We start from the raw sequence: 12,038 nt of genomic DNA on the forward strand, positions 1-12,038 counted from the left end.
TGAGAAAACCAATAACTTTTCAATATAATTTCGATCATTTTATTCACTCCAATATGTCCTAACTCATCATGATATTTGTACAGTACATGTCCTTCCATTTCCTCCGGTACTGTCAATAGCAAGCTACCACTATCTGTCTTCCTATAAATAACTCCATTTCTCATTTCAAAATGCTTTTGTTCAGACTGTTGCAAACTATCTCTAATTCTTTTTATTTTTTCATCTTTACTTTGACAAATTATTAAACTTTCTTCAAAAGTGTTAGTATCTATGGCTAATACCTCTACACACCTGCTTAGTGCATCTACATGCTGCATCCTCTTGCCTGGTCTGTGTTCTGGAATGTAATCGTAGTTCTGTAGTTCAAGGACCCATCTATCAATTGCTGGGCTTAATATTTTTTTATTCAAAGCCAATGTTAATGCATTGCAATCTGTTACTAGCTTAAAATGTATACCTTGAAGATATATTCTGAAACGTTGCAACGCATTCACTATAGCTAGCATCTCTAGCTTAAAACTCTCGTACCTAGACTCAGCTTCTGTCGTTCGTTTTGAAAAATAAAATACCGGATGTAACTTTCCATCAACTTTCCGTTGCATCAAAATCGCTCCAAATCCTAAAGAGCTAGCATCACAGTGCAATTCAGTCTCATCAGCAGGGTTATATAAGGCTAAAACTGGTCCTTCTAAAAGATTTTTCTTTAATAATTCAAAGCACTCAAGTTCTTCTAATCCAAATTTAAACTCTCTATCTTTTTTTATCAAGTCATACAGTGGTTTTGCTTTTGTCGAGAAATCTTTAACAAAACGTCGAAAATAGGAGCATAAACCCAAAAAACTTTGAACATCTCTTGCTTTCTTTGGTACCGGGAAATCACTGACTGCTTGCACTCCCTTATCATCTGGTTTTATTTCTCCTCCTGTCACTATATATCCTAAATACTTAATTTCCGATTGTAAAAATTCACACTTATCTAGTCTCAACTCAACTTTTGTAAAAAACTTTTTTCCTGCCAGCTTATCAATCAGATCATCTATAAGTGGTGACGGGTAGTTATCTTTCAACATACTTTTGTTAAGAGTTCGGTAATCAACACACATTCTTGGTTCACCATTCTTCTTTTTTACCAATACAATTGCAGATGCATACTCAGAATCGCTCTCTCTAATAAATCCCTTTGCCAGATACTCATCAATTAATTTTTGAACCTGTTCTTTTTCTACATACGATAGCCTTCTCGGAGAATAATGAAATGGTTTTATATTGTCAAAATTTAGTTTCATTTCCCACTTAATTTCTGGTAATTTTGGTCTGCTTGCATTTTCATAACATTTTTTAAATAAACATTGCAATTGATTGCTTAAACTCTGACTACAATTTTTTCCAACACACAATTTTACCTCATCTTTAGCCTCAGGATATTCAATTGGTAGCATCTCAAACAAATTTACATTATCTTCATTTTTAATAGTTTCAGAAACATATTCATCCGTTGTACACTCGTTTTTCTGACATTCATCTGTTAAACATTCATTTTTAAACCACTCATTTAAATTACTCTCATTCTCTTTATATTCATTATTTACACCTTTCTTTTTTATGCACTCATTTGGTAAACACTCATTTTTTTTAAACTCTAAACAATCTTTTGCAAACCGCTCATTTTCTTTAAACTCTAAACTCTCATTTTCTAAACACTCATTTTCTAAACACTCATTTGGTAAACACTCATTTTGGCACTCTTTGTCTAACTTTATACTTTGTAACTCATCTGTCTTATAATTTGGAATTTCAGGGCACTCCTTTTGTATATATTCTTTATCATTGATTATTGAACTTGTCAATTTATAATTAAATGCTTTAATAAAATTTCTTCCTAACACTGCATCATAACTCATCGATTGGTTTGCCACGACAAACATTTCAATTTCAATTTCTCTATATTTACCAGGCATAAAACAAATTATTTTATCGAAGATATTTAATTTACTTTTATTTATACCAAAGAAATAAGAATTTTGTTCATAATTTTTAACAGGTTTTTCAAAAACATCAAAATTGAAATGATTTTTCAGATCGTCAAAATTATCAAAATTAACATTTGTCTTTTCACATTGATTAACATTATTATTGTATTTTTTAAAATATTCACTTAAACATGATATTTTTATGAAGCTGATCGGGCTCCCTGAATCGATGAGACACGCTGCGAAAATGCTAGTATTAATTTTTGCTTTAAATTGTAACTTAAAATACCTTACAAATTCGTTGGTCGACTTCTTCTTCTGATCACATGTAGCAATGCGATGATCCAAGCTGCCACATCCATAACAAGCCCCATATTCTCTCTTTGGTTTTCGGCACTCTGCTGCGACGTGGCCCAAGGAGTTGCAATTATAGCAGCGGATTGCTGCTTTTAAACGCTGCCCATCGCCTTTCGCCTTCTCCAAATTCACCGATGTCGTTGCCTTCTTCGGGAGTGTTATTTTTATACCCTTGCAGAGCAAAAGGGTATTATAATTTCAGTCAGAAGTTTGCAACGCAGTGAAGGAGACACCTCAGACCCCATAAAGTATATATATTCTTGATCAGCATCACGAGCAGAATCGAAATATGTATGTACGTCTGTCCGTCTGTCCGTCTGTCCGTTTCCGCGCAAACTAGTCTCTCAGTTTTAAAGCTATCGTGCTGAAACTTTCCCAAAAGATGTGTAGCTGTTGCACGCAGTATATAAGTAGGAACGGGCCGGATCGGCCGACTATATCGGATAGCTCCAATACAAGAGAATGAAATAAAAAATTCTCACTTTGTTGTTTTTGATCAGATCGACTTTATTTCTTCAAGATGGCGTTTTCTAACTGTTATTGAATTTCGGATTAAATTTGAACAAAATCGGATAACTCTATCATATAGCTGCCATAGGAGAGATCGAAAATTATATATAGAATTAATGGAAATAAATTGATAACATCGTTGTTTTTTATCCCACGAGCATGATTTTTTGAATATCGAGTTTTTTAACAACGATATAAAATTGAGAAAAAAGTTTCATAAAAATCGGTCATCTATATCTTATAGCTGCCATAGGAAAGATCGAAAAATCTATATAGAAATTATGGAAATAAAATTATAACATCGTTGTTTTTCATCAGACAAACATTATTTTCGGAATATAGAGTTTTCTTACGACTCTTGAGTTACGAATTAAATTTGATCAAAATCGGACAACTATATCATATAGCTCCCATATGATCTATAGTCGAAAATATGGAAAATGAATAGAAAAATCGTCTTAGCTTTGATGTTGTCTAGTCCTTATGCGTTTTGTTCGACATATTTGATGACTGCAAGGGTATATAAGCTTCGGCTTGCCGAAGCTAGCTTCCTTTCTTGTTTCAAATGCTTTCAGCATCTGAGCCGGCTGCTTGAAACACTGCATGTGTGCCTGCTGACGTAGATGGTCGTCTGGGATGCCCTCTATAATGTTGTCCAGGAGTTCTTCTTCATCCAACTGAATTTGTGAGGCCAGCGAAATTTTTTGGTGATAATACGCGGCAAAATTCTCCTCTACGAGCCAATTGCGTTTCTCAAACTGCCGTCTCAAGCACATCTTGTTTTGTTTTGTGCCGAATTTTGCCATCATTTGATTTAAAATTTCGTTTATTGAGAAACTGAGTCGGTCATTGGTATCGTACAACCAGGTTAGTGCTTCGCCCTTCAACTTCGTCATGATCAGCAGCCGCAACATGTTGTCGTCTAGGTTGTGTATTTCAGCAACAGTTTTAAGCTGTGCAACCCAAATGTTGACTGGCGACTTGTTGCCAAACTCTGGCAACATGTCTTTGATGATGTTTAGCGACACAGAGCTAGCACTCATCAGCATCATGCTCTCCTTGTTTCCTGCTCCCACTGGTTCTCGCTCTTTTTCGGTATTTTTCAATCCTTCATTCTCCTCTAGTAACTGTTCCATTTTTTTCTTTAATTTCTGTAGTTCGTCATTCTGGCTACCCACTTCGTCTGCTTCTATCTGCTCGTTTTCCATTTTACTCGCACGCAATTCCTCGCAAGTCCAAATTTCGTTGTTGCTGGCGTCGTTATTCTTGGCGTTGCTGCACGTCGGCGCCTGATCGTCGCCTGTTGTGAAATTCTCACTTTGTTCTTCCATTTTTTGTTCAGCTTCTTTTCGTTGTTCTTCCTGAAGCAATTTCACAACTAACGGCGGTTGGCTACCTCGAATCGAAATTGGGACTCGATTTATGCGGGCAACTAATGTAGTTTTAGGACCCTTTGTGGATAACTTAAGGTGGCCCAGCCAATTTTTTAACTGTTCAACTGAGTATTTTCTTGGGTCCACACCTTTCATACCACACACTTGCAAATTGTTCTTTAAACACTTTTAGGATGGTGGAAGAAAAAAGAAAATCGCACTTTTTGTAGGTTTTGGGTATTTATCCCACTTCTGAGATTGTGGGCTGTTCAATAAATATCACGCGTTTGTTGGCCGATCAATCAAAAGCTTGCGATCTCGTTGCTAGTCAAAATGCGAATGCATGTTTATTGTGTGTATGCATATATCCTAACAACATGTTGCTAAAGCTTAGGGATAATTTACAGATATGCTTATAGATAATTATGTTATGTGTATTTACAAATGTGTGATGTATACATAGGTGCTTATATATATTTGTATGTATATGTATACTACTTATCTCCTACACACACAAGAGGTCAAAAAAATAAAGGATAAAAAATTATTACGCCGTTGTTTTTGATCAGATCGACTTGAATTCTTCAAGATGGCGTTTTCTAACGGTTATTAAATTTCGGATTAAATTTTATCAAAATCGGATAACCCTATCATATACAGCTGCGAAAAAAATAATAGCACCACCTACTCGAGGAATGTTTGGATAGTCACCCTAACTATATTTTTAGCTCTATCAAAACATGCAATACCTTTTTGGAATCAAATCGCAACAAAGAAACAGAAAGTAAAAAAATTTTCTTGATTTTTGTTTTAGTTTTCAAATAATTCAAGAAACTTTAATAAAACTCATAAAACTTAACGAAAAAAATAATAGCACCACTTTTCAAAAATGGGTTTAAAATTATAGGAACTTTCAATATTCATAAGATAACATTATTGAACTATTAAATCTATGTTATGTTCTTCATTTAATACTTTGTCGTGTATCCTTTATTGGAAATAACTGCTGCGCAGCGTCTTGGCATGGAGTCAACAAGGTCCTGGCATCGCTTTACGGGAATTTGAGTCCAGGACTCCTTAATTACTCCCCAAAGGGATCCGATCGATGTTGGTTTTGATGCAGAGACTGCCTTCTTGACGTCCGACCACAAATTCTCTATAGGATTAAGGTCTGGAGACTGCGGAGGCCACTCCATAACGTTTACAGAGTTGTCCCCAAACCACTTCTTTGCCTTCTTGCTGGTATGTTTTGGGTCATTATCTTGTTGAAAGACCCACACGAGTGGCATTTCGTATTCTGCGAAAGGTAACATAATAGTCTCCATGATATCCACATAAACGTGCTGATCCATGATGGTCTTGATCCAATGTATCGGGCCTACTCCGTAATACGAAAAGCAGGCCCATACCATCACACTACACCCTCCATGCTTTATGGTCTTTGTGGTGTACTGGGGCTTATATTCGGAGTTCCTTGGACGTCTGACATACGATCTGGATCCTTTTCCACCAAACATAACCACCTTGCTCTCATCTGACCATAAAATATTCCTCCACTGCTCGGGTGACCAATTTGCATGATTTGCATGAATTTCAATCGCTTAGATAAGTTTCTGACATTTAACAGAGGCACCTTTCTTGGGCTGCAGGCTTTAAGGTTATGTTGCCTGAGATACAGTGACGAACATAATTATTGGCACAGTTGGCTTGTTCAACTTTGAGGCTCAGTTTCTCCTCTTAAAATGGGGATATTTACATAAAACAAAATTTATTTACATAATATACTTAATTAACAACACAACCCAGTTTATTTTAATATTTTACATCTTATAGTTAATTTTTAAAATTAAAATAACGAAAAAAAGTGCCGAATCTTCCTGAACAAAATTATTGGCACACTTGCTTTTAATTTGAAATGTTGGCACAATTTTACCGATTTGGCCAGTTTTTTTTTGTTTAACACATTTATTATTATCCCCTGAGTGGTATGGTATAACTTTTTCCAGCTAAAAGTATCAAATTGCCTTTTTTTAACCTTTTTTTCATAAAATAAGGGGTAAACATAAAAACTCTACATTATCGGACCGGAAAATTATTTGGAATTTCCACAATCTTGGAAAATTATATGGTGGGATCGGAGAAATGATAGACAGCAGCCACTAAACCATTACAAGCATCGGGCAGCGTTTTAAGGGCGCCTAATCCTTGATAAGTGATCAGCGCACAGGTTGACTCAAGGCTTTAAGTGACTGGAAGCGGGCCAAAATCATAGAACAAGTGAAAGTAAACCCAAAAATTTCATTAACAAAGATTGCAGATGAGGTGAGAGAACAGTTTTTGAAAAAATTTCTCCCCATTACGGTTCGGAGGACACTGCATAGAGCTAACTATAGGTATCGGGTCGCAAAAAGGAAACCGCTTATTTCTAAAGTCAACAAACAGAAGCGATTGGACTATGCAAAAGAGAATTTGAAGTAGCCAGTTGATTTTTGGGCTAATGTCATCTTTTCGTACAAAAAAAAATTTAATATATTCCAATCTGACGGTCGGAAAACTGTTTGAAAAAAGCCTTATATAAAACTCCTAAACAAAAACCCTGATATGTCAGTTAAGCATGGTGTTGGAGGCGTCATGGTGTGAGGCTGCAAGTCCACTGCAGGTGTCGACGAGTTCGAGTTTATAGAAGGAATCATGGGAAAAAATAATATTTCGATATTCTTAAAGGAAACCTCCAAAAAAAGTACCCAAAAGGTCGCTAAAGCCTTGAGTCAACCTGTGCGCTGATCACTTATCAAGGATTAGGCGCCCTTAAAACGCTGCCCGATGCTTGTAATGGTTTAGTGGCTGCTGTCTATCATTTCTCCGATCTCACCATATAATTTTCCAAGATTGTGGAAATTCCAAATAATTTTCCGGTCCGATAATGTAGAGTTTTTATGTTTACCCCTTATTTTATGAAAAAAAGGTTAAAAAAAAGGCAATTTGATACTTTTAGCTGGAAAAAGTTATACCATACCACTCAGGGGATAATAATAAATGTGTTAAACAAAAAAAAACTGGCCAAATCGGTAAAATTGTGCCAACATTTCAAATTAAAAGCAAGTGTGCCAATAATTTTGTTCAGGAAGATTCGGCACTTTTTTTCGTTATTTTAATTTTAAAAATTAACTATAAGATGTAAAATATTAAAATAAACTGGGTTGTGTTGTTAATTAATTATATTATGTAAATAAATTTTGTTTTATGTAAATATCCCCATTTTAAGAGGAGAAACTGAGCCTCAAAGTTGAACAAGCCAACTGTGCCAATAATTATGTTCGTCACTGTATGTACGCACAGTTTGCTCCGTCGCATTAATTTTAAGATCCTTTTTAAGCTCAGTAGCAGACTTAAAAGGATCCTTCCTGCTCTCACGAATCAACCGATTGACATGAAGGGGGGTCATAGATCGCTTGCGTCCTCGTGTTTCCTGTTTTTCTTTGAAGTTTAAAGCGTTATTAATCATTTTATTTGAACATCCGACCAATCGACCAACTTCCCTGTACGATTTTCCATCCTTTATCAACTTTTGGATGATATCACGCTTTTCCTCTGTGCAGTGCTTTCCACGTCCCATTTTAACGTTTTTGTCAAACTTTTTATGATCAAAATATTGCAATTATACACAAATCTTATTGCCACGTGCTTTGTATTAAGGATATTCGGCAAAATATGGGGTATTTGCTAATAAATGTGGTAGTGGTGCTATTTTTTTTTTCGCCATTTTTCTGGCTTTTTTAATAAAATTCTTAAAAATAAATATATAGACAGGATTTAAAAATATGGTAATACATTTTTAAGTTAGAAAAAATTCTAGAGATTCCAAAAAAATGTTTTGCTGAAAAAAACAAACACTGAAAACAATTTTATTTTACCTAGAAGAAAATGTATTGAAGTGGTGCTATTATTTTTTTCGCCACTGTAGCTGCCATAGGAAAGATCAAAAAATATATATAGAAATAATGGCAAAATAATCATAACGTTGTTGTTTTTTATTCCACGAGCATGATTTTTACAACATCGACTTTATAAACAACCCTTGAACCGAGAAAAAAATTTCATAGAAATCGGACAACTATATCATATAGCTGCCATATGAACAACAGTCGAAAATATGGAAAATTAATAGAAAAGTCGTCATAGCTTCGAGGTTGTTAGCCTTTATGTATTTTGTTCGATTTGTTTGATGACTGCAAGGGTATATAAGCTTGCCGAAGCTAGCTTCCTTTCTTGTTTTAGATTAAAATAGCCTGTACTTAAAAACTATGAGTGTCAGCAGCACTCACTTATAGTATGGTTATTTATGGCTTAGGCCTGGTGCACACGCGCATAAGTCTTAATAGTGTTCGTCTGAACACTAGTCGATGATTTAACTAAAGTTGGCTGAGCTTAGGTTTGATAACGCTCTTCAAGCGATTATTCAGACTTCTTAATTACATATTTAATTTTATGAAATCCTTATCTTTACCTTATCACGTCACCACGACCCAACAAAATGCAAACATTTTATGCCCTCTGCATTTTACTGGATTTATCTCGAATACAAATGCTTAAGGGGGGTAAGGTTTATGATAAGCCTGCGATGCAAAAAGAAAACTCATTTGCCTCCTCGATTTTCCAGCGATTACGCTGCGATGCAGAATTAATGAACTCGAAAAAACGTAGAAGATAAAGGCAGAGAAGGCAAACTCAAAGCTGCCGGAGATCCAAAGAGCCAAACAATGACTCATAAATTCAACACAATAAAAATTATTTATTTTGCTGCTACGACGGGCACTTTGGAGCGCTGCAAATGCAGTTTCTGGGCAAATTAAGCGGCGGCGATGTGAGCGAGGAGAAGAGAAAATTTGATCTCTATGACAGGACACACAAATCTCGCCCAGATCTCCCGAGACGATGCCAGCGAAAGCCAAACAAAGCCAGACGAAGATGGAGCTGGAACCGCAAAATCCACAGAGCCACCGCTCACAAATGCTCACATTTTGAGTGGGGGAGTTTCGTTATATTCGTTATTCGTTATATTCGTTATTCGGGAGTCCATCCACATCCCCATCCACATCCACTTACTTGCTTAGGTTGCATCAAAATGCAGTTTCATAATTTTCACACGTTTTTCTGTCACTCACTGGAAATGGGATCTAGCCGCACCGCTGACAGGCGGAAATTTGTAACATCTCCAACTTAGCTGCACTTATTATTGCAGCTAAGTGCAAATGCGGCGGCAGACTGCAATTAGCCGCCGCTGATTAAGTTGATAATCACTCGGCCTGATGGGTCAGCCCTGGATGACTTGTCGGAAGTCAGTGGTTGATGCTTGGTGGTTGATGGTTGGCGTTATGTGTGGTCCAGTGTTGCAACCACTCCCCAATCCGATCGAAAAGAGGCCGAAAAGTTGGCCAAACAATCGCTGTTAATGCGGGCGATTGCTCATTGTTGCGATTACGAGCATTTGATTTGTGGCTGGCTACACGGATGCCAATTGTTTGGCTCTGATCGTCTGAAAGAAAGCCGGGCATTGTCTGCCCTGCATGACTATTAACACGCAATTTTCCATCTGGCCGAACTGTCATTTCGCAGTAGCAACTCCAGTTTCAACTTCCATAACTCACAATTAGCGCCGTGTGCCACTCACCCACTGATCTCCATTGATAACCATACAGTACACTTTTCGGGATGACAGTGCCGCAATTGCGAGAGAAATTATTCCGCGATTTATTTATTGTGTCATTGCAAATATTGAATTCATTATTGTTCGCTCTAGTTGAGTTTCTATTGTGTTTTTCGGCTGCCGATTTCAGTAATTGTGAAAAATTGGTTTAAATGTTTATATGCTCTAATTTTGTGAATGGCGAGCCGTGCTCACCGAATTCCGCATTTCTTTTGTACGCGAATATTATACAATCGGATGGGTGAAGGGTCCGATTGAATGATTTGGTTCTTTTTCGAGGCGTTTACATAACTGCCTGTTCTGCAAACTAAAATAGTTTGTGTCCAAGTTGATTGAACTTTAACCAAAATAAAAACCTTAATATATGCACAACACTATTTGCATTTCGAACGTGGCTTTAAATACTAAAATATTCATACACTTTGGCTCACTTCCAAAAAACCTGACTGGCGGTGTGAAAACTTTATGGTAAATAAGGCGGCAAATGGAAAACATGTCTGATAGGGCGGCTGACAGCCGAAGCTACCTGAATAAAGCAAGAAAACTCACACTCCGGTGTTAGCCGTGATTAATTGAAAGGTCAAGTGGCGAGTGAAGTGCGTGAAGCTGAGCCGAGATAAATGTATTCAAATATCAAGACATCAATGCTGAAGAGCTGCACACGAATTATTTGTGACTGTCCAAATAAGACATTCAAACAATAGAAGTGGCCTTGTAAATTATAAGTAATTGCATAAGGATCAAGAATTAAACAGCCATTTATAAACGCTTGACAAAATTAATTAAACCAGAAAGAATTGTAAAAAAAAAACCCACTTTAATTAGCGCTTCCTGTCTGAGAAGCATTTATAAAACGTCTGCCAATAAAATAATTAATAAGAGTACCTGTGTATACGCCAGCATTGGCATCGGCATCAGCATCTTAACATAAAAAGGTCATTAAATCAACCTCAACTGGCGGTTGCCTAGACAAAGCCATCATTTTTTACAGAAGTCTTGGCCTGGCCTTTAAACATGAATTATAAATTTATGTTAGAACATTAATTTAATGCCACCGCCACTTGGACGAAATTTCGCCACAGCGAAGATTTATGAAATCCAACGAGAGCTGGCATAAAATTAGCCACGATCTTCAGCAGCTCAAAGAATGGTCAAGTGTGTGGATAGGATGTGAGGGCAAAAACACCATTTGGCCATCATTTGGGGCCGACAAAGAAGGGAACACCTTTCTATTTTCTATAATGCTAATTTATGTTAGCCACGACAGCTTTATTTCTATAATTATTATGTAAGGCCGTGTGGCCACCAATCACGTAGTCAGAGAAGAAAACCTATTAATAAGGAATTAACTTTTTCCAAAAAATAAAAAGCTGCGAATGACGCAATGCTGTGGTGCCTCAAAGATTACATAACTTCTGACCCTGAGGCGTTGATTTTGTCTGGTTCTTATTGCGAAGGTAAAAGTTAAGTAAAAGTTTTTCTGACACGATTGATTAGAAGACTTCTACTCTTTGGTGAAAGTAATTGGGGAAAGTTAGAGAACGGCGTGCTTTAAGTTAAACGGGGGAAAAGTTATTCAAAAAAATCTATTTAATACAGATTTGCATATTTTAACTTCCCAAAGTTTTAAGAGCCTCATTAAAATGCTTACTGATTAAATAGGGCTAACTCCAAGGAATTGCTTTTATTTGTCAGCTATAGAAGTATAACACACTGCTTTTAATGAGTAGTCTGTTCAGTTAAATGTTGTGAAAGTTCTCTCAAGGCACATAAGAAAGGTTCTAATAAATGGGCCGTTGACAAGATTGACATGGATTGGAGCAATTATGTTGGCTGCTCCAGTGGCGTTGTGAATGCTGCCGTTGACGGTGGCAAGTTGTTGTAAATTTGGTTATAAAACAAACACAAACGACATTATTCGCACGAAGGCAGGACGGCCAGTTTGCCGAGCTGCCGTGGCAGCTGTTGCAGCACGACTTTCTTTGGCTTATTCGCAGCAACTGCCACAGTAACTGCAACTGCAACTGCAGCAGTAAATGCAACAGCAACAGCAACAGCAACAGAAACGATCAATTCGACAGCAACGACGACGACATTTGCGCAGGCGCAGGCGCCTTTTGT

The sequence above is a fragment of the Drosophila ficusphila genome, unplaced genomic scaffold, assembly GCF_018152265.1.
Source record: "Drosophila ficusphila isolate 14025-0441.05 unplaced genomic scaffold, ASM1815226v1 contig_791, whole genome shotgun sequence".
NCBI lineage: Eukaryota > Metazoa > Arthropoda > Insecta > Diptera > Drosophilidae > Drosophila > Drosophila ficusphila.